General features: G+C 39.3%; 1 long non-coding RNA gene and 1 pseudogene across 1 annotated transcript in view; one reads left to right on the top strand and one right to left on the bottom strand.

Moving 5' to 3' along the window:
* LOC109384826 (uncharacterized) overlaps positions 1-23013 on the top strand; it is a 130570-nt gene extending 107557 nt beyond the window's left edge. The window contains exons 2-3 of the long non-coding RNA XR_002124495.1: positions 18640-18713; positions 22637-23013. This is a non-coding gene — a long non-coding RNA (uncharacterized LOC109384826). The remainder of the gene's footprint in view (positions 1-18639; positions 18714-22636) is intronic.
* On the bottom strand, positions 5332-5851 carry LOC109384824 (60S ribosomal protein L23a pseudogene; annotated as a pseudogene).
* Positions 23014-23376: the final 363 nt, after the last annotated feature.

Below are 23376 nucleotides of genomic sequence, written 5' to 3'. Positions count from 1 at the left end.
TCTTAGCTGTAGAGGGCAGTGTCACTGGCCCTCATGTGGGATCCGAACCGGGGCCCTCTGGCGTCCCAAGCCAGTTCTTAACCATCGCGCCACTCCGCCGGCCCTCACTTGTTAATTTTACTAGTTGCTTTGTAGATTACTTAGAATTTTCTATGTAAACCATCATGTTGTCTGTTAATAGAGTTTTACTTCTTCTATTCCCAAACAGCTTTTGTTTAATTTTCTTGCTTTTTTTCACTGGCTTGGACCTCCAGTAAAACCATTTCCTTTTTGTAAGTAAGCCTTGTGGAAAAATGTTAAATATTTCACAATTAGGTGTCATTTTAGCTATATGTTTTTATAGATGCCTTTTATTGGGTGAGGAAGTTCCCATCTATGTCCAGCTTATTAATAATTTTTAAAATCTTGAATGAGTATTGAATTTTGTAAAAACTTTTACTACATTTATCCAAATTATCATGTTATTTTTATTTATTTTTTTTTACTAAAAATTTATCAGGGTGACAGTGGTCACTACATAGGTTTCAACTGTACAATTCTATAATACATCATCTATATATCACATTGTGTCTTCACTACCCAGAGTCAGTTCTCCTTCCCTCACCATATATTTGACTGCCTTTACCCTCTTCTACCCACCCCCCTTCCCCTCTGGTAACCACTAAACTGTTGTGTGTGTGTATGAGTTTTTGTTTCTTTATTTATATGTCTTGTTCCTTTGTTGCCTTCAGTTTTATATCCTACATATGAGTGAAGTCATATGGTTCTCAACTTTTTCTGTCTGGTTTATTTCACTTAGGATAATAATCTCAAGGTCCATCAATGTTGTCGTAAATGGCAGTATTTTATCTTATGGCAGAGTAGTATTCCATTGTGTATATATAACACATCTTCTTTATCCAGTCACCTATGGAAGGACATTTTCGTTGTTTCTATGTCTTGGCCACCATAAATAATAAATAATGGTGCAGTGAACATTGGAGCACATATATCTTAATGGATAAATGTTCTCAGATATTTTGGGTAGATACCCAGGAGGGAGATTGCTGGGTCATATGGTAATTCTATTCTTAATTTTTTGAGGAAACTTCGTACTGTTTTCCATAGTGGCTGTACCAATTTATATTCTACCAACAGCGTATGAGGGTTCCTTTTTCTCCACAGCCTCTCCAACACTTGTGATTATTTGCCTTGTTGATGATAGCCATTCTAACAGGTATGAGTAATATCTCATTGTGGTTTTGATTTGCATTTCCCTAGTAGCTAGTGAAGTTGAATATTTTTTCATACATCTGTTGGCCATTTGTCTGTCTCATTGGGAGAAGTTTCTGTGCATGTTTTCTGCCCATTTTTCAATTGGATTGTTTGTCTTTTTGTTGTTGAGTGGTATGAGTTCTTTATACCAGGGCTGCCCAAAAAATGTATACAAGTGGACACTTTGGTCAGTGTTGCTCAAGCAGTAGTTCACCATAATCAGAAGTGTCTGGATGCTGATAGTAACCACTTTGAGCACCTCTGGTAATTGCAGAAGTCAAATGTGACTTGTATTCATCTTTTGTTATCAGTATATATTGAGTATTGCAATCTTAATAGTTTTTTTTCATTTCTTAAAATGTGTATACAATTTTTTGGCACCCTCTGTATATTTTGGATATTAGCCACTTATTGAAGGCGTTTGTAAATATCATCTCCCATTCAGTTGGTAGAATGTTTTTTGATGGTTTCTTTTGCTGAGCAGAAACTTTTTAGTTTGATATAGTCCCATTCATTTATTTTAGCTTGTACTTCCCTTGCCTTTGAGGTCAAATTCATAAAATCCTCTTTGAACCCCAGGTCCATAAGTTTACTACCTATGCTTTCTTCTATGAAATTTACCATTTCAGGTCTTATGTTTAGGTCTTTGATCCATTTTGAGTTAATTTTGGTACATGGTGAGAGATAGCAGTCTAGTTTCATTCTTTTGCACATGGCTTTCCAGTTTTCCCAGCACCATTTATTGAAGAGGCTTTCTTTTCTCCATTGTATGGTTTTGGCTCCTTTGTCAAGAATTATCTGTCCATATTTATGTGGGTTTATTTCTGGGTTTTCAATTCTATTCCATTAGTCTGTGTGTCTGCTTTTCTGCCAATACCGTGCTGTTTTGATTATTGTTGCCCTGTAGTACAAGCTGAAGTCAGGGAGTGTGATAACTCCAGCATTGTTCTTTTTTCTTACATTTCTTTGGTTATTCAGGGTCTTTTGTGGTTCCATACAAATCTGATGATTTTTTGGTTCTATTTCTTTAAAAAATGCCATTGGGATTTTTATGGGGATTGCATTAAATCTGTATATTGCTTTGGGTAATATGTCCATTTTAACTAGGTTGATTTTTCCAATCCATGAACATGGAATGTCTTTCCATTGTTTAGTCTTTTCTTCAGTTTCTTTTAAAAATGTCTTATAGTTTTCGGTGTATATGTCCTTCACATCTTTGGTTAAGTTTATTCCTAGGTATTTTATTCTTTTTGTTGCAGTTGCAAAAGGAATTGTTTTTTTGTTTCTTTTTCTGAAATTTCATTGTTAGTATATAGAAATGCAATGGATTTTTGTACATTGATTTTGTATCCTGCAACTTTACTGTATTCATTTATCGTTTCTAATATCATTTTGGTGGAGTCTTTAGGGTTTTCTATATAGAGCATCACGTCATCTGCAAAAAGTGACAATTTAACTACTTCATTTCCAATTAAGATGCCTTTTATTGCTTTCTCTTGCCTGATTGCTCTGGCTAGGACTTCCAATACTGTGTTGAAAAGCAGAGGTGATAGGGGACAGCCATGTCATATTCCTGAACATAGACTGAAGGGCTTCAGTTTTTTACTGTTAATTATATTAGCTGAGGGTTTGTTTAATATGGCCTTTATTATGTTAAGGTATTTTCCTTCTATACCCATTTTATTAAGTGTTTTAATCATAAATGGATGTTGTATCTTGTCAAATGCTTTTTCTGCATCTATTGATATAATTATGTGATTTTTGTCTTTTGTTTATGTGTTGTATCACATTGATCGATTTGTGCATGTAGAACCATCTTTGTTCCGCTGGGATGGAACCCACTTGATCATGATGTACAATCTTTTAAATGCATTGTTGTTTTTGCTAGAATTTTGTTTAGGTTTTTATATTTGTGTTCATCAGAGATATCAGTCTGTAATTTTCTTTTTTTGTGTTATCCTTACCAGGTTTTGGTATCAGGATAATGTTGGACTCATAAAACGACTTAGGAAGTATTGCCTCTTCTTCAATTTTCTGGAAGAATTTGAGGGGGACAGGTGTTAGATCCTCTTTGAATGTTTGGTAGAATTTACTAGAAAGCCATCTGATCCTGGATTTTTGCTTTTGGGAAGGTTTCAGATAACTGATTCAATTTCCTTACTGTTAATCAGTGTATTTAGATGTTCTCGCTCTTTGTGATTCAGTCTAGGAAGGCTATATGTTTCTAAGAACATGCCCATTTATTCTAGGTTATTGAATTTGGTAGCATATAGTCCTTCATAGTATTCTTGGATGATCCTTTGTATTTCTGTGGCATCTATGGTAACTTCTCCTCTTTCATTTCTGATTTTGTGTATTTGTGTCTTTTCTCTTTTTATCTTAGTCTAGCCTTTTGTCAATTTTATTCATCAGTTCTTTGTTGAGTTAATTTTTTCTATTGGCTTTTTGTTCTCTATTTCATTTAGTTCTGCTCTGATTTTTATTATTTCCTTCCTTCTGCTGACTTTGGGTTTCATTTGTTCTTCTTTTTCTAGTTCTTTAAGGTGTAACATGAGGTTGTTTATCTGGGATTTTTCTTGTTTGTTGAGATAGGCCTGTAATGATATAAATTTCCCTCTTATTACTGCTTTCACTGCATCCCAATAATTTTGATAGGATGTGTTTTCATTCTCATTTGTTTCTATCTACCTTTTGATCTCTTTTATTTTTCTTTGACCCAGTCATTCTTTAAAAGCATGTTGTGTAATCTCCACATATTTGTGACTTTTTCTGCTTTCGTTTTGCAGTTCATATCCACTTTCAAAGCCTTGTGATCAGAGAGTATGCTTGGTATGATTTCAATCTTCTTAAATTTCCCGAGGCTAGTGTTGTGTCCAAACATATGGTCTATCCTTGAGAATGCTCCAGAGCCCTTCATCCTAGAACATCAGGCTGTACATTCTTTATCATGTTATTTTAAAATCTATTTTGTTAACATGGTGAATTACATTGGTTAATTTTTAATTGTTAAACCAACCTTTTATTCCTCGGATAAATCTCAGTCGGCCATTTCTCAGAAAGCAGTTAACATTGTAGTCCGGAGACTGGTATCATTAGAAAGACTTGCTTGCATGGCTGGCCGTGGGCCAGTGTTTGGTAACTTGGGTTTTGGGAGGGTTCTCTCCACTCTAACTGATAAGAGTGACTCTCTATGCTTATGTACAAACAGCATGGTTATGCTGGACATCTGCTTTCCTTTTTGGAGTCTGGAATTTAGTATGTGTGAGGCAGAGGGTGCCTACATGATCAGCCCCCGATAAAAACCCTTGACATTGAGTCTCTAATGAGATTTTCCGGTAGACAATATCTCACACATTTTATTACAATTCACTGTAGGAATGAAGCACATGCTATGTGACTTTACTGGAAGAGTAGTCTTGGAAGCTTATTCCTGGTTTCTTCTGGATTTTGTCCCATGTGCCTTTTCCCTTTGCTGATATTACTTTTCATCCTATGCTTGTATTTGTGCCTGTGTTCATGAGGGATATTGATCTATAGTTTTCTAATAATATTCTTTTTTTAAAAAAGCTTTTTTTTTTAAATTGGGGAGCAATGTGTTTTTCCAGGACCCAATAGCTCCAACTCAAGTCATGGTTTCAATCTAGTTGTGGAGGGCACAGCTCAGTGTCCCATGCGGGAATTGAACTGGCAACGTTAGTGTTATGAGCACTGCACTCTAACCAATTGAGGTAAATGGCCGCCCCTCTAATAATAATCTTGACGGACTTTGATATCAGGGATATGCTGGCCTTGTAAAATGAGTTGTGAAGCATTCTTTCCTCCTCTGTTTTTGAAACAATTTGTGTAAATTTGGTATTATTTCTTCTTTAAATGTTTCATAAAATTCATCAGTGAAAACATCAGAGCCTGGGTGTGTGTGTGTGGTGTGTGTGGGGGATATTTTTAAAAATACACGTAAATTTTTTATTTACAAATTCAATTTTTTTTTCTTGCTTAAACCCCATTATTTATTGTGTATGAGTATATACCACAGTATGGACTACCCCCAGCACAATCAGAAATCAACATAAAGAAACATGTACAGCAAAAAAAATTTATATTTGGAATTAGCCAGCTGGACTCAGTTTAGATGATTCCAATTTTGTTGGCAACATCCAAAGCATCATAGTCAGGAGCCAGCCGCACATATGCCTTCTTCTTTCCATCAGGCCTGATCAGGGTGTTGACCTTGGCCACGTCAATGTCACAGAGCTTCTTCCCAGCCTGTTAGATGTGGTGCTTGTTGGCCTTGGCATCCACAATGACCACAAGTGTGTTGCTGTCTTCTATCTTCTTCATGGCTGACTCGGTAGTTAGGGGGAACTTGATGATGGCACAGTGGTCAAGCTTATTTCTCCTGGGGGCGCTCTTCCGAGGATATTTAGGCTGCCTTCGGAGCCGCAGCGTCTTGGGCCTTTGGAAGTTGGGTGACGTTAGGATCTTTTTTTTGTGGCTGTGGACACCTTTCAGGACTGATCTTTGCCTTCAAAGCCTTTGCTTTGGCTTCGGCTTTTGGAGCAGCAGGGGCTTCCTTCTTCACTTTTGGCGCCATCTTCATGAAAAGGGTTTTCTACAAATTTCCATTTTTAACAGTTGTGAGACTTAGTCTTCTAATTTCTGATTTCTCCATATATATTTCTGTGGCAATGAGGTCTGTAAGACATCAGTTCTTTAAAATTTACTGAAATTTTCTTTATGACATGAAACAAGGGTTAAGCTGACAAATTAAGGCCAGTAGAGTAAATTCATCTGGTTGTTTGTTTTGTAAGTAAAGATTTTTTTTGTCACAGAGCCATGCTCATTCATTTAGATATTGTGTGTGACTGATTTTGTACTATAATGGCAGAGTGGAGTACTTGTGAAAGAGACCTTATAACCCAGAAAGCCTGAAATATTTACTAGATCTCTTGCTCTGCAGGAAAAGTTTGCAGACCCCTGACCTACAACATAGTCAGTGTTTATAAATGTTCATTGAGTGCATGTAAAAAACTCTCTTGCTTACCTTCTCTCTCTTCCCCTCTCTCTTCACAGACACACGCAAACATACAGACAGATACACACACACACACATATTAGAGCAAACATATTAACGGATTTTTCAAATAATTTTTGTCATTTGATTTTTGTATTCTTCAGTTTTGAAGAGATACTCATGTTAAAAATCTACACTATTGATTTCATTGTGTTTTCATCCAATCTTGCTTCATGTATTTTTAGGTTATGCTGTCCAGTTCCTACAGGTTCAGTCTAGGTGGATTATTATTTTTATCATACTGAAGTGTACTTCTTTATATCTATTAATGTTCTATACTTTAAATTCAATATATGTTGATACTAATATTAGTATACCAGCTTGATTTGGGTAGTATTTGCCTGGCATATCTTTTCATATCACTAATTATTTCAAACTTTCTTTTGTTTTCTATTTGCTTTTAAGTGCATTTCTTGTAAGCGGTAAATTGCTGGATTTTTAGATCTAATATAATTATCTTTCTTGTCGAACAGGTGAGTTTAATCAATACTCATTGTCATTGTTTTGTACATTTGGAATTATTTATATTTTTTATTTTATGTTTTTTACTTACCATTACTTTTTATTTGCGTTTTCTTACTTTCCTGACTTATGTTGGATGATAAAGTTTTTTTCTTTACTTTTATTTTTATTCTTATCTAGGAACTATGGCTTATATATCTATATTTCTGGAATTAAAAAAAATTCAGCACTCACAGTAGCATATTTTTTTTTCTACCAAATTCTAAAGCTTTTCAACATACCTAGCCTCCTATAATGCAAGTCAAAAATATAAAAATGTTCAACAAACCATTGAATTCTCACTTCCTATTTTCCTAAAACTTAATTCTTCTTTTCATCATAAGCAGAATCTATGTTCTTTGTTGGGTACTATGGTTTTTGTTGTTGTAGTTGCTTTTTGCTTTTTGTTTTTTTAGTTTTTTGGTTTTTGGTTTAGTTTTTTGATCTATGAAAGTGGCACGTATCTCCACCTATGGATTTTTCTTTTAATTTCAGGTGTGCAGAACAATGTAATATACATTTCACCCCTCACAAAATGGTAACCCCCTCCCCCAATCTATTGCCCCTCTGACATCGTATATATCACATTCCATTACCTCTCTTCCTTGTGCTGTACTCCATATCCCGTAACTATATAGATATTCAATTATAGTTGACATACAGTATTATTCAGCTTCAGCTTCAGGTGTGCAGCGCAGTGGTCAGGCAGCTACGCCGTCCATGAAGTGGGCTCCCTGATAAGACATGTGCCCATCTGGTTTTTTAGATCCTCTTTTCTTACTGCAGTTTCACACATAGGGTGCTTCTTTCACTTTAAAGGAGTAAAAGGAGTCTTTCTATTTCCTGTCCTGTGACTTTAGCACCACTTACCAATTGTTATGGTGCTGAACTGTGTCTCCTCCAGATTCATGTGTTGACGTGGTAACCCCCAGTACCTCAGGATATGACTGGATGTGGAGAGCATGTCTTTAAAAGGAGTAATTAAGGTAAAATGATGTCATGTGGGTGGGGTTTAATCCAATATGCCTGTCATCCTTATAAGAATAGGAGATTAGGATACAGACAGGCACCTAGGAAAGACCACGTGAAGACATAGGCAGGTGCCAGCCATTTATAAGCCAAGAAGAGAGGCCACCAGAAAAAACCAACTCTGACAAGCCCTTGATCTTGGACTTCTAGCTTCCAGAACTGTAAAGAAATAAACTTATGTTGTGCAAGCCAGCCCCAGCAACATGTTCATAATACACCCACTCTATATTTCTTTTCCACTTTTGCTACACAGAGTTATTTTATTTTAAAACTCCAGGTATGTCTTTTTATGTATCATAAAAACCCAGTCATTTCTATGTGGGTGTGGTGATGGGCAGCTTTGACGTTGAGATCCCAGAAGCACTTTGATACAAGGATCTCACTCAGCCTCTCTTCTCTGTGTAACTTTCAACCTGGATATTTAATGTAATCTTTGAGTAAGGTGGAATGACTAGAGCACATTTGACTTACAAATATCTAGAAGGAAGGAAACTTGATGGTCATTTTTGTATCCCTCACATGCCTAACACAATGCCTGATACATTATTATGTCCAATACATTTTTGGTAAATTGATTACTTCAAAGAAGATTAGACTGGGAGTCTGGAAATCTAGGTTCTATCATAGCTGTGTATCTCTTGAATTGCATAAGTCAGATAAGTTCTCTGGGTCTCATTTTGTTCTTCTGTACCATCTGGGTTTGGGTTAGGTCCTCTTGGGTTAGAATACTGCAAATCTTTATTTGCCTGAGAAGATCAGTCCAGTCTATCCAAGGTCACACAGACGGAATTAAAAGTTCCTGGGTTGTAATTTCCCCCTTGGTTCTCCCCACTTACTTCAAAATAAATAACCAGTTTAAGTACACCTTAGAAGCGACTCTACAGCCTGCCATTAGTCCCCAATTGACTAAACAAATTTGTACTTAATAAAACTTACTTTTGCTAATGGCAGTAGTGGAAGAATCAGAAACTCCCAGAGACCACAAGCTTCATTTCCCTTCATACTTTACTAGCTGGATCAGCAGTTACTGTTGTACTTAAGTTGTCTAAGGCTAATAACCCTGGAACTGAGAAAAAAATACCTCACTTACTGTTTTACAGCAGTCACTGTCTGATAATCACGAAATGGTTTCTGGGTCAGTTATGCATCCTCAAGGTAAGACCAAAATGTCAGCTCAAATAATAGGGCAATGGAGTGCTTTAATAAAAAGGTCTCTATAAAAGGCTCAGAAGCACTGGTCTTAAAATTCAACACATTCTCCTTCATGCCAGCTCCTACCTAAACTAGGTGCTCTGTGACATGTATTTATTTTAAAAGTGCAACAGAACTCCACTGATGTTGGTGGCAAATGTAATAGTTGAATGCCCCCATTAAGATAAATACTGTTAAGCAAGTGACTTATGAAGATGTGTGCAAAGACTATTCATACTTTACAAGGAGGCTCTGTTTTTCAAAGAGTTCAATTAAAATGCCTGTGCACATGCAGCTCGAGTGCCAGAAAGGGTTTCAGCTGGAAATCTCTTCGTAGAATGAAGGATCAATAGGATGGATAATTTTTCGTTCCTTTTTAAAAAAAATCAGTACTCAGTGTTCATAATTAAGGCTTAATGGGGATTTTGTCCTCCAGTTAATTTCTTTCCAATTCAGAGGCTTGAAACTGAAGAAGAAAGGAACTTCTGCCTTCCAGCACATTGTCCACAAGTCAACTGTGAGTTTAAAAAGGTGACAGCAAGGTACAAGCAAATCTGAAATTGCAATTTAGGAGCTATAGGGATGGTGGCTAGAAAAGTCACTGTAAGCAAAGTTTTGCAAAGCTTTGGGATATCTATGCTTGCTATTCCAGCTAGTGCTGTGTAGGTTAAATCTAGCCTATAGAAGACGTCAAACTGCTCACGAGTTTAGTCCCAGGTTATTGAGCATCTATAGGAATGTGACTTAGAAGCCTGGAATGAGGAAAGAATCTGGGAGAAAGGAGATGTATTTCTCTAAGAGAAAGATAGCATAGGTACCACTTGCCCTTAACTAAGGGAAAACCCACCTTACCTGTATTTGTGCCAGAAATTCCCACTGGTAATAACGTTATTTAGCTTCATTCATTTATTTTTTTTTCAACAAATATTTGGTGAGTGCCAACTATGTGCCAGGCACCATTCTAGACACTGGTCACAGCAACAAAGAAAACAAACAGAAACCTGCTACCATAGAACCTATATTCTCATAGGAGGATATAGGCAATAAACGAGATAAATCAGTAAAACCTGGGAAAATAAAGCAGGTAGGAGGGATGGTGCAGTGCTTGTGTAGGGTTTAAATGAGATAGGGTGACCAAGGAAACCTCACTGAGGAAATGACATTTCTGTAAAGGTCTGAGGGAAGCGAAGGAATGAACCACGCGAATATCTGAAGAGCTTCCTAGGCAGACGGAATAGCAATGATGGAGGCCCTGAAGTAGGAACAAGCCTGATGTGTCCAGGAATGGGTAGGAGGCCAGTATAGCTGGGTCAGAATGATTAAGCAGGAGAGTAGTCCAAGGGGAGGTCATAAGATACAGGGGAAGCTCATGTAGAACCTTCTAGACCAGGGGTTGGCAAACTGCGGCTCGCGAGCCACATGCAGCTCTTTGGGTACATTCCATCTCAAATGTTTGCCGACCCCTGGAAGAGCCAATCCTGTCCCTCACAACAATTTAAAAATTATTCAAGGGCCGGCCGAGTGGCGCGATGGTTAAGAACTGGCTTGGGATGCCAGAGGGCCCCGGTTCGGATCCCACATATGAGGGCCAGTGACACTGCCCTCCACAGCTAAGATGCTGAACAACAGCTCAACCTGGAGCTGGGCTGCCGTGAATCCAGTCGACGGCGACGGCGTGGGCTGCAGCCCCTGTGGCAGTGGGTTGCCATGAGCTACCGTATGTAGCCAGCAGCCAGCGTGAGCGGCCAGCAGCCAGCGTGAGCGGCCAGCAGCCGCAGTGAGCGGCCGTCCAGAAGCCGGTGACTGATCTGCCTCGCCAGGGAAGAGCGCAATGATGGTGCCAACTTGGGCCAGTGAAGCGACATCCTCCACAACTAGATTGAAGAACAGAAGGACAGCAACTTGTCTGTTCCCCTTCCCCCAATTCCCCAATAAAAATCTCTAAAAAAAAAAATTATTCAAGAGCCATAAATATATTTTTACATAATCACCATCATGTGAATGATACCCTGTAAAAATTTTATAAATGAAGCTATGATAGTTTTATTTTCATTTTCATTTTTACTTCAGAGCCTGCGGCTTGCTAGCTGCAGTTTGATGACCCCTGGCGGCTGCTCTGTCTCAAAAGTTTGCGGATCCCTGATCTAGACCATTATAAGGAATCTAGCTTTTGCTGTGAGATGGGAATCCACTGCACAGTTTGAAGCAGGGGAGGCAAACATGGAAGCCAGGGGCCCACTGAGCACGCTTTTGCAGTGTTCCAGGTGAAAGATAATGGTGTTTTGGACCAGAATGGTAACCACGGGGATTAGGGAGAAGGTGTCAGATTCTGGGTATAGTTTCATGTTAGAGCCAATAGGACTTGTTGATGAAACAGGTGTGGGTTGTGTGAAGTGATGGGGAGTTAAGAATGACGTCAACATTTTCGCCCTAAGCAACTAGAGTGACCATTTCCTGACATGGGAAAAACTCTGGAAGAACAAATCTGGGGGCAAGGGGTGGGAGTCGGGAACGGGAGCTCAGTTTGGGCCATGATAAGTTTGAGATGCCTGTTAATTACTGCCAGTGATGGCATATGATTTAGAGAACAGATTCGGGACCCAAACTATCTGAATGCAAATTCTCGCTCCCCAACTCAGCAACTGTGTGACCTTGAGCAAATTACTCCATCTGTCTGTGTAGCTGTTTCCTCATCTTCAAGTGTTTGGGGGGGGTGATAATATTATAGTACATAGTTGGGTTTTGCCAGTCTCAGCCTATCAATAATAGACATTGTGGCTGGACTGGCCCTTGTTCTTATTATGTTGCAAGACGCCTTCAGCAATAACCATCAGGAAACTTTGAAGTAAACACGTTTATGACTTAAAGGCCTGGAAATTACTTGGGGCCACATGGTGAGATTGGTGTGTCAGGGAGAGAGGGGAGGGGACTGGGGTTCTGCTTTTAGTGCGGTCGAGGATGGGGGGGCTAGGGTTTTTCCGGGCTCACTCTGTGTTGGTGGTGAATTTAAAACATAAGAGCGGGAAGGTTTCAAGTTCAGCCAAAAAAAAAAGTAGCCCCAAAGGTCAGTTGTAGAAATCAACCAAGATCTCTAAAACAAAGGAGCCTGGAGAAGGATGGTGGAAGGCGGGCTGGTTCTTTATCTAGTCCTGTGGCTGGCAGTGGGTTTACCTGACATAGCCATCTTTGAAGTGGATGCCTCTTTGAAGCGGATGCCTCCGGGGCAATCAAAGCATAAGTCAGGCATTTGCATTACAAAACAGAAAAACCAACTGTGAGGGTTTATACTGCAATCCTTCAAGGGTTCTGCGGATTCAGTTAATTTAAAAGTGCTCACCATAAGGTCTGGTAAATAATAAACGCCATAGACACATTTGTTTTTCTTGTTGTTGTCATTATTATTATTTATTATTACTATTAGACATTCCAGTTTTTAATATGTAAGTCTAAAATTCAAGGGAGGGATCTAGGTTTGAGACACAAATTTTGGACTTATCAGTATATATTACCGTGTTTCCCCCAAAATCAGATCGGGTCTTGCATTAAGTTTTGCTCCAAAAGACACATTTTATTCATTTATTCATGTACAAAAATCTACATTTATTCAAATACAATCATGTCTTACTGATGACCTTAACTGGGGTTTATTTTGGGGTAGGGCTTATATTACGAGCACCCTGAAAGTCATGCTAGGGCTTATTTTCCAGTTTGGTCTTATTTTCAGGGAAACATGGTAGATGGCATTTAAAGAAGAGACAATGAGGCTACCAAAGATGTGAGTGTAATAGAGCCTTCAAGGGCAATGGGATACACTTTAAAATTTAGAAGTCTGAGGAGTGACCACAGAGGTGGGAAGGAATCTGAGTGTGTCGTATTCTAGAAACTACATAAAGAAAGTGTATCAGGATGGAGAATCTCTGTGATCAACTTAGCCAAATGCTGCTGCTATGTCTATTTGGAAATAAATAGTGGGTTTCAATTCATTTCATTTCAGTTATTTTTTACCTTGACAAGAACAGTTTTATTAGAGTGGTTGAAACATAAACTTTGTTTGCCTTCACGAGGAAATAGAAACAGAATATAGACAACTCTTTGTAGGAGTTCGGCTGTATAGAGAAGAGAAACGGGCATGAAGGTGGACAAGCGTACAGCTTAGACCTGGTGACCCCTGCCTCCAAGTTGTCACTGTTGTGCCCCTCAGATTTAGGCAGGCAGGGACCCATCATTATAGGAACTTTGAAATTATTAGACTAGAAGAATTTAAGTGCCTACTAAAATTAATGTTTAGCAATCAAGAAATGTTTTACTTAACCATTAGCAAAGCATCCAATAGTACAATAACTACTTACCATTATAATAACATTTAACTCTTTTAATAAATTGATTTCATTTGTGAATATATAGTGTAAGAAATAATGAGGGAGTAAGAGTTGTATAATAAAGAAAAAGGGAAATATATTACACAAATTAGCTTATATGTCAAACAATGGAAGATTAAAGGCTTCATTTATTGGAATGAGGTAAAGGAAAAATCAGAAAGGAAAGAGATAAAACTGTACATTTTAGCTTTCATTGGTAAAATGATAAATAAGTAGTCATATATTAGTTCCCATGATAGTCATAGTGGTGATGTTAATTATAATGAATTCAGTAAATGATAATGTGACTATGAGATGCAGTGTTAGAAGTTCTAATTTAATTCTTGAAATAATAAAACATAGTCAGAAGCATCGGTGTCATGTTCTGAGGAATGTTTTAAATGGAAACATGTCAATTTCATTGGCGTCACAATTATAGGATTAACGAGGGTAGTATTCACTTAGATGTAACAAGGAATTGTAATGCAACGTGGTCGTTGAGTCAGACTAGTGAAGGGTATTCCTTCCTGGGCATGACTGTGTTCTTCAGTATTTTGAAACTCTGTATAAAAAGGGGGTGACTTTATATTAACGCAGGTTCCTTTATGGAGCTGGTGTGTATGTAGGGTGACAGTTGCCCTGTTTGAGGGTAATCATAGGTCATTTATTCCAACTCCATTTTATTTTATTCATTTTTGAAGATTGTATTGGGGAATTGGGGAAGGGAAACAGCCAAGTTGTTGTCCTTCAATCTTAGTTGTGGAGGGTGCAGCTAGCTCAGCTCCAAGTCCAGTCACCATGGGGCCGCCCGTTGACAGCTCACGGCCACGCAGCTCAAGGTGCCTTGTTCAATCTTAGATGCGGGGGAGCATAGTCCACCATCCTGTGCGGGAGTTGAACAGGCAACCTTGTTGTTAGGAGCACGTGCTCTCACCAGCTGAGCCATCCCACCACCTGTTGGCAGCTCAGCAGCAGCTCAGCTCGGGCGCAGCTCACTGCCCCGTGAGGGAATCAAACCGGCAGCCCTGTTGCTCAGAGCTCACGCTCTTAACCAGCTGAGCCACTCGGCTGGCCCCCCAACTCCTTCACTTTATACATGAGGAAAATATATCCTACTCAAGGAATAAACTCTAAATGGTGACGTATTTTAGAATGCTGCTCTGTAGAAACATATGCATTGTCTCTATAAATTTCGGATCATATTCAGATACAGGATAGAGAGATAAATCTGACTTGTCCAATTCACAGTGAGATATTTTGCAGATCCAGGTCACTGGTTTATTATTTTTCCCATTGCAGGAACATGCTGCATTTTCCAAGAAGACAAGTTTTAATGGAAACAATATATTGTCTGTATTTAAATTAAGAGGTTTAATCTTAAGGGTTTAAATGAACTGTCTTGAATTATTTTAATCTGAATTATTTATGTGTTTAAAATGAGAGTTTTTATTTTATGTATTTAAACTCATATGTATGAATTGTATTCCTAGATAAATTCAACTTACGTTATTTTTCTAATCAGGCACTAGAAATTATCCATGACACCATTATTAAAAATAGAAAATGAAACCATTCGTCCCTTCCCCCACAGGCCTGTATCATTCTCATCAAACCCAGTTGGAATTTTCCAGCATATTGTTGAAAAAAGTGGGCTAATTAAGAACTATCATAAAAAATAAAGTTTATGGCATTCATTATTTATTATTTAGTTATATTTTTGACATAGCATAATTTTTTCTGATTACCAAAAGAATACATATTAATGAATGTAGCAAATGCATAAGACTACAAAGAAGGGAAATAAATATAATTTCACTTCTGGCAATGTGAACTGTGAACAAGCTGGTATACATTTTTCTCTTATTGTTTCTAAATTACATAGCTATAATTTAATATTATCTCATTCTATGGTGCTGTTTAGTGATTGCTTTTTGGATGTAATATGTCATAAAATTTTGCTATAAGAGTTTAAGATTCCTCCAACATCATTCTTAACAGCTTCATCATTTTCTATGTAATGATGCCTTAAGGCTTTGGTCAAAGAAGACCAGAGCAGGTTTGGGGATGAGTGAAAATAAAATTTATGGACATCTAGTGTTTCTACTCATAAGCTTTTTTAAGATAAAAAGAATGGAAGGCAGATAGGCATAGGAGATATTATATATGAAGTAGGGCAGCTTCTGAATGTATCATTTCAGTTCATTTGAAGGAGGACATGCCCAAGGTGATGACAGATGCAAGACTCTGTTAGATCTATGGAGCCCTGAGCAAAAGAGCTCGTAGGCTTTTATTCTGATGTCTGCCAGAAGGGTCATATCACTGCCCCAAAGCATCACATACAACCTTAGACAATATTTTCGCTACCTAAGAAGCACCGTTAGCAAGACTTAACTCTTAATTTCCAAGTCCTGTGTGACATCAACAAAATGGCGGAATAGGAATTTTCTACCATCTTCCCACCAAAGAACACCTATCTTGATAATCACTCAGGGATGAGAGTACCTTTGTGCAAGTCGAGGAGTCCAACACAGAAGTTTCAGCACACTGTTGGGGCATACATCTCTGAGATTGGAAGCGCTGAAGAAGATAAGAGGAGCAGTTCCAAGTTAGCTGTGTCTCGCCCCCACCCCAAGGCGGCTCAGCGCCAAGGGAGATCTTAGCCTGTGGCTTCTGCCACAGGGCCAAGTGAGAGTGTGTGAGTGACCACCAAGCTTCCCCATCTGTGCAGGGACTGCCAACGAGGCTCATTTCTTTGTCCCGCCATCCAGAATAAATAGATGTGCTGTATAACTGGACGGTTGGGAGGGTCCCAAAGGACAGCATCCAGAGCTCTCTGAAAGCATCAAAGGGATGTGGGTCCTACTAAGTGCCTGGAATTCATCAGACAGCCTACTCACAAGCCCCTGGGGATATCCCAGCTGTGAATCCACCCAACAAGCCCCCCCCCCGCACCCTCAATGCTCTGCATACTTCACCCACACACACCTCCACACTGGCTGGCTCCCCGTGCGTGCACTCTAGGAGCTCGAGTGCAAGTTTTTGTAGATGGCTAGTGAGCATGCACAGAAAGCTGGCCTGACTGCAGGATTTGAAATAAAGCACACAAACTTGAGCAGTCAGCACCGCCCTAGGGAACGCAAACGGGAGGGTGGCAGCACTAGACCTGGCATTGCAGGATGAAAAAAGGCATGCAATGTCAGAAACCCCCCACTCCAGCCCCCGCAAGAGGAAAGAAGAAGTGCGGAATGGGTGCATTCGTAGGAAACGTCTGACAAAGTCTCAGAATCCCTAGCAGGGCTGGCAGAAGGCATTTCTCTCCCCAAACTAGTCAATAAAGATTGTTTTCTTAATTTCTCTTTTAATAGTTTGTGGTTAGTGGATTCAGATGCAACTGACTGTTGTATATTGATTTTGAACCCTTCAACTTGACTGAATTCGCTGATTAGTTCTGACAGTTTTTGGGTGAGTCCTTAGGGTTTTCTCTCTGTAAGTTCACGTCATCGGTAAACAGAGACAATTGAACTTCTTCCTTTCCGATCTGGGTGTTTTTTCTTTCTTTTCTTGCCGAACTTCTCTGACTAGGACTTCCAGAACTGTGTTGTATTGAAATGGTGAGAGTGGGCATCATTTTCTTGTACCTCATCTTAGAAGAAAAGCCTTCAGCTTTTCACTCTTGCGTATGATGTTAGCTGTGGGCTGGTCACCTATGGCCTCTGTTATGTTGAGGTAAAGTCCTTCTACTGTGCAGCTAATTGGTTGAGATATTTTTTATCATGAAAGAATGTTGAATTTTTTCAAATGCAATTTCTGTATCTACTGAGATGATCATATGATTTTTACTCTTTTTTTCTCCTTATGGGGTGTATCACAGTTATTGATTTGAGTATGTTGAGCAATTGTTGCATCCCAGGGATAAATCCAACTTAATCATGGTTTATGATCTTTTTTGTGTGCTGTTGAATTCTGTTGGCCAGTATTTTGTTGTGACTTTTCAGATCTATGTTCATCAGGGATATAGGCCTGTAACTGTCTTTTCTTACAGTGTCTTTATCTGGATTTCGCATGATTTCAGTCTTCTTAAATTTGCTAGGACTTCTTTTGTGACCTATCATAGAATCTGTCCTGGAGAATGTTCCATGTGCTCTTGACAAGAATGTATATTCTATTCCTGTTTGATGGAAGGTTTCATATATATGTCTGTTAGCTTCATTTGGTCTAATGTACAGTTCAAGTCCAGTGTTTCCCTGTTGATTTTCTGTCTGGATGCTCTATCCATTGTTGAACATAGGGTATTCAAGTCCCCTGCTATTATTGTGTTGTCTATTTCTCCCTTCAGATTTATTAGTATTTATGTTAAAGTTGGCATCGTCCCACAGTCTTTCTCCATTGCCCTCAACCATTCCTCAGAAGACATTATTTAATTCTTCTCACATAACATTGTGGTCACATTCTTTAGGGTATCCTCCAATTTGCAAATGCTCCCAGATAAATGTATTGACTATTACAGAATTTACACAATGGGCAACAAAACTATTGGCAGGTTTCTACGCCCGAAAATTGCAGACATTTTGGTTTGCAAAAATGGAGATACCCCTATTTGTATGTCAACTTATATTAAAATAAAGTTTCTGGCATTTCCTTTAAACATACAATCTTTTTTTGTCATTTTAATATGCAAGGCATGTAAACTTCATGATCTATCATCTCAGTAATTAGAATAGCACAGTTTTTAAAAAAAGATTTTATTGGGGAATTGGGGAAGGGGAACAGTGTTGGGGAATTGGGGAAGAGGAATAGCCAAGTTGTTTTTCTTCATTCTTAGTTGTGGAGGGCGCAGCAAGCTCAGCTCCAAGTCCAGTTGCCATCCGACTCGCAACCGCTCAGCTCAAGGTGCTGTGTTCAATCTTAGTTGCAGGTGGGCGTAGTGCACCATCCCATGCAGGAGTCAAACCAGCAGCCTTGTTGTTAGGAGCACGTGCTCTCACCAGCTGAGCTATCCTGCCGCCTGTTGGCAGCCCAGCAGCAGCTCAGCTCAGGCGCAGCTCACTGGCCCATGTGGGAATCGAACCGGTGACCCTGTTGCTCAGAGTTCGCGCTCTTAACCAACTGAGCCACTTGGCTAACCCTTAGAACATCACATTTTAAAATTATAGGCCAACTAGGGATACTCGTAAAGTAAGACTTTTTCCCCCTCAGAGATCTGGAAATGAAATAATGTGTTTTACAACTTTTCAGAACAAGAACGGTGATATTCCTTCAAGGGCAATGCACGAAGCAAGATTACTGAAAAATATCAAGAAACACCCAAGGTTCGTACCTCATTTTTTCCTCAACATTTATTCTTTAGAGTGATAGTTAGGAAAACTGTACCCTTGAAAGGGTGGTGCTTAATAGTTTTGCAGAAGCTCCTTCTCCTGGCTACTATAATGCTACTATAATGTTAGGCTGTGTCTTCTTGGGATCTAAAATTTGTTATAGCATTTCATTGATTTATAGTTAATGTGATTATAAATTATGGATTTTCTGGAAAGTTGTCATTTGAAAGATTCTTTAATATTGCCAAGTCATAATTTGCAGCACTGGGCTCAGAAATATGTATTGTATGTTACATTTGAATTTTGTGGCAGAATTTCTTCAAGGTTATAGAGGTAAACATCTGTTAACTGGACGATGAATACCTGTTAACTAGGTAATGTTTTTGCAACCTCTAGACTGTTCAGCAATTCCTTCCATGTAAAGTGATCTTCCTTTTATGAAAACCTAGTCTTGACAGTGATGTTGGGGAAAATAATACCTAATTTGAAATGGACAGTTTAGTCCCTAATGTCTTACTGGAAAGTGGTTCTATTCCTGTTGTTATCTGTTCTGACTTGCCACTGTAAAAATAATGTTTAATCCCAATTATAGAGACTTGGAATAAATGAAGACCAGAAATCATTAAAAACCTATTGGGTTTAATATAACATTTGATTTTAATGTTCTTTTTGCTTCTTTTCGTTTAACCTTTCCAGTGACCTGGTGTGTTCAGGCATGGTATAGAATAACCAAGGGAAGTAGGGCACTTAACTGAAGATCATAGGACTCCATCTATAATAAAAAAGCATTCTACTTTTTACAATTTATTAGCTTACTAAATGTACCATGTTAGGGTTGCACTTTAATTGCTTTGCAGATATAGATCAGGGACTGATTTTTCTAGTATGTGATATGGAGCTGTGATGTTCCACACAATAGTAACTAGCTAGAGCTAGCCACATTTGGCTATTGCATATCGACATGTGGTCAGTTCAAAGGGCGATTTGCTGGAAGTATAAATTTTGAAGTTGGAGTGGAGTAAGATAATGTGCAATGTGTCATTAAATTTTTATACCAATTATATGTTGAAGTGATAATACTTTAGATATTTTGGTTAAATCAAATATATTACTAAAATTAATTTCATGGGTTTCTTTTTCTATTTTCATTGTGCCTATTGGAAAATTCTAAGTTACATATTTATCTTACAGTGTATTTCCATTAGTCAGCACTTGTATAGAGAACAGAGGTTTTTCAATGACTTAACGGATAAGTTGATAAGAAGCTTTAGCTGTTATTATCCCTGTTGGAGAAGATTTCAAGCAGGCCTTGGATTACCCAGAAACGCTAGTCAACTGCTGGTTCTTCATCAGGAAAATGACAATGTCAGTGTGCTGTAATCAGCCACTCATGTTACATTTTGCTGCTTGTTACTTATTGTGTTCGACCCATATCAGGTGCTCCATAAATGTGTGTTGAATTGATAATGACTTACAGCTGTATTTCACTGGCTGGTGAATCAGAAATTTTGAGTTTTGTCTCTAGTTCTGCTACCAACTAGCTCTGTAACCTTGCACAAATCACATCCCCTTTCCTTGTCTGTTTTTTCCTTTGTAAAACTAGAGAATTTAATATAGTGGTTAAATAACTTGCAGTTTAGACACGCTGTGATTCTATTCTGTGACTCCATATTGCTAGTATACGAGGCAATTCGAATTCCCATTTCTAACGTGACACAGAAGTATAAGCAAGATGAGTTCAGTTGCATGTGTCTGTCCCCTGACACTGATTATTCCTTTTTCCTTGAATATGTTTGCACAGTCAGGTTCTGGAACCTGTAAGGAACCACCCTTCTGTGGTCCTTACCTGATAAGAGAACTATTCCCCCTCATCTCGCTCTGCACAGTTCAACACTTTGATTATTAGCCGTGTTGGAATTTTAACTTTGATTTTGCATTCGAACATGCCTAACGTGTCACAGGAAGAGCTGTTCAGCCCAGATGGACACTTCAGGACTTTGAGGCTTAGTGATGGCTTACCAGAGGACATGGAGGATCTGTCGCTGTTCGGTACCTTAGCTTATTGCTCCACAAAGTCCAGTTGATAATAATCTGTTCCCGATGGCCTCTGTGAGGGGAAGTTCTGCTCTGGCACCCGGACTTTCATAGAGGAGATAAAAAACTAGGCTGGGTAGTTTGCACCAAGAAAGAAAGGGGTCCCTGGAGAAGCCTGTTTCACAAAGCTTGTTCCTTTCCATCCATGCTTCAAGCCTTACTATTTGTATTGGTCCATCCATATTCCTCACAGCCCTGTTCTCCCCTCTATTATTTCCTCTCACAGTGGCGAGGACTGGAAACACTGCTGAGTACTTAGAACTTTTTGAGGAGTGTAAGTTGCTTGTTTGTGTATGCTGAATAATTCTTTGGCTTTGTCAGACTTAGATCCTTCCACCTACGAGCTGACAGTCTAACAGATGTCATGGATAGATAAAAATAACTGCAAAACAAGGAACATATAAGATGAAGTGCCACTAGAGTTCAGAGAAGACGGGCTCGAGGCATTAGGCAAGACATTAGGGAATGTTAATGCTGACCTTTTAGGGATCCGCAATCAAACATGGGGAGAAGGTGGGAGGATAAGAGTAAAAGGCAGGAGGAACAATGTAAGAAAGGTAGAATTAGGAGCCATGATAATGGGATAGGAAATGCTCCCATTCAGACTGATCACAGATTAGACGGTGCAATCGAATTTGTCAGATGATTTTAGAGTGGCAAGCGGTCTCTAATGGGACACACTGCAGATTTGAAAGCCCTCAAATGTCATGGCAAGAGTTGCAGCCATGACCTTCAATGAGCATCATCCTTTAACTCAGAGTTGGCTGGTGTAGTAAATGCTGTGGCTCTCCATTCAGATCCCAATCTCAAGGCTATGCCGTCTGCAACAGCGAATTAGAAACCATGTGAAAATCAGCTCCTGCTGTGCTACTCTACCGGATGGTAGAGTCAGAATATCTAATCACAGGATTTCAAGTGATCATGAAGTAGGAGCTGCCCATTATGTGCTGGATCCTGTCAGACCTCCCGATCCCTATGGACAGGCAGACCCAGCAGGAATCCATTGGAAAATTGAAGTGATGCATTCAAGAGCAGGACTGGACAGGCCCAGAGTGCAATAGGGAGCTATGCAAGGAGGCCGCCCAGATCCCCGTGCCATCCTCTGCTATTGCGCTAGTACCTCTCCTTTATTCACTCACATGGGAGTTCCTTTACAACGGCCTGACACAGTTGGTAAATGATGAGCTTGGTTTACTGGTCACCCAGCTTTCTGGGCTAAATTGTGTTCCCCCAAAATTAACATGTTGAATTTGGGGGGACCCTGATGCCCCAGTACCTCCAAATGTGACTGTATTTGGAGACAGTCTTGAAAGAGATCATGAAGTTATAATGAGATCATTAGGTTGGGCCCTAATCCAATATGACTGGTATGCTTCTAAGGAGATTAGGACATAGACACATACAGATCATGTGAAGATACAGAGAGAAGACACCACAAACCAAGGACAGAGGCTTGAGAAGAAGTTAACCCTCCCAACACCTTGATATTAGAGTTCTAGATTTAAGAACAGTGAGGAAATAAATTCTGTGGTTTAAGCAACCCAGTCTGTGGTAGTTTGTTATGGCAGCCCTAGTAAACGAATACCACCAGTATGTGGATAGAGCTAAAAATGGACATTTGCTGTACTGAAATCTACTCAGAGGTGACCTTGCAAGATAGCTATGAGGAAACTCCACCCAATGGACAGAGTTTTGAGTTAGGCACCTGCTCATACTGTTTGTGTGGAAAGGGAAGTGTGCTGAATTTAGAATACACTAAACTCATGAGAAACACGAAATGACCTGGCTGGTTGACCAGATGCCTTTAACTTTCGGCTCTACAGGTTTAGAAGCTTTGGTTCCCAGAAGATACACTTCCAACAAGGTACACAGTAAGAGCCCCATTGACCTTTAAGCCGTGGTGGACATCTGGTCCCGTTGGACTCCGCATGCCAAGAGGAGCAAAGAAAGGGACCACCATACAGGTTCAAGAAGTAGACAGCAGTGTTTAATATTGGCTACAGGAAGTGGGCTTGCCCAAGACTATGTTGCCCTCCAGGGGGTGAGCTATGGCTAAAAACTGGCTGATACAGGGATATGAAATCCCAGTCCCCTTGCCCCAGTATGGGACAACCCTGACAGGCCAACTCCAGAATTTCAAGCAGGATTGGCTGAGACCTTGGTTGCAAGAGGTTCATGCCATCTTCTCTTAGTACGTTAACCTGCCTTCTTCATTTCCTTACTGCTATATCTTCTGAGAGCACTCAATAAACCTTCTAGAAAAACTTGTTGCCTAAGACTGTGTTTTTAGGGACAACAACCTAAGATAACTGGTGACCTTGTTTCATTTTTTAAAAACATTTTATTTTTTGGAGCCGTTTTGGATGCATAGCAAAACTGAACAAAAGTATAGAGATTTCCCATGTACTCCCTGCCCGCCACGTGTGACTTAGTTTCTCATTTCACTGAGAAAAATAGAAATGATCAGAAGAGACCTGCCAACTGTTCTTACCACCAAATCGACTAACCTCCCTGTGTTGTACCAATGCACTCTGCCTACTCCCCTGGTGAGTGTGCATGAACT

The sequence above is a fragment of the Hipposideros armiger genome, unplaced genomic scaffold (assembly GCF_001890085.2).
Source record: "Hipposideros armiger isolate ML-2016 unplaced genomic scaffold, ASM189008v1 scaffold_103, whole genome shotgun sequence".
Taxonomy (NCBI): domain Eukaryota; kingdom Metazoa; phylum Chordata; class Mammalia; order Chiroptera; family Hipposideridae; genus Hipposideros; species Hipposideros armiger.
Note: the sequence above shows the minus strand (reverse complement) of the source record. Positions and strands in the feature narration are given on the sequence as shown.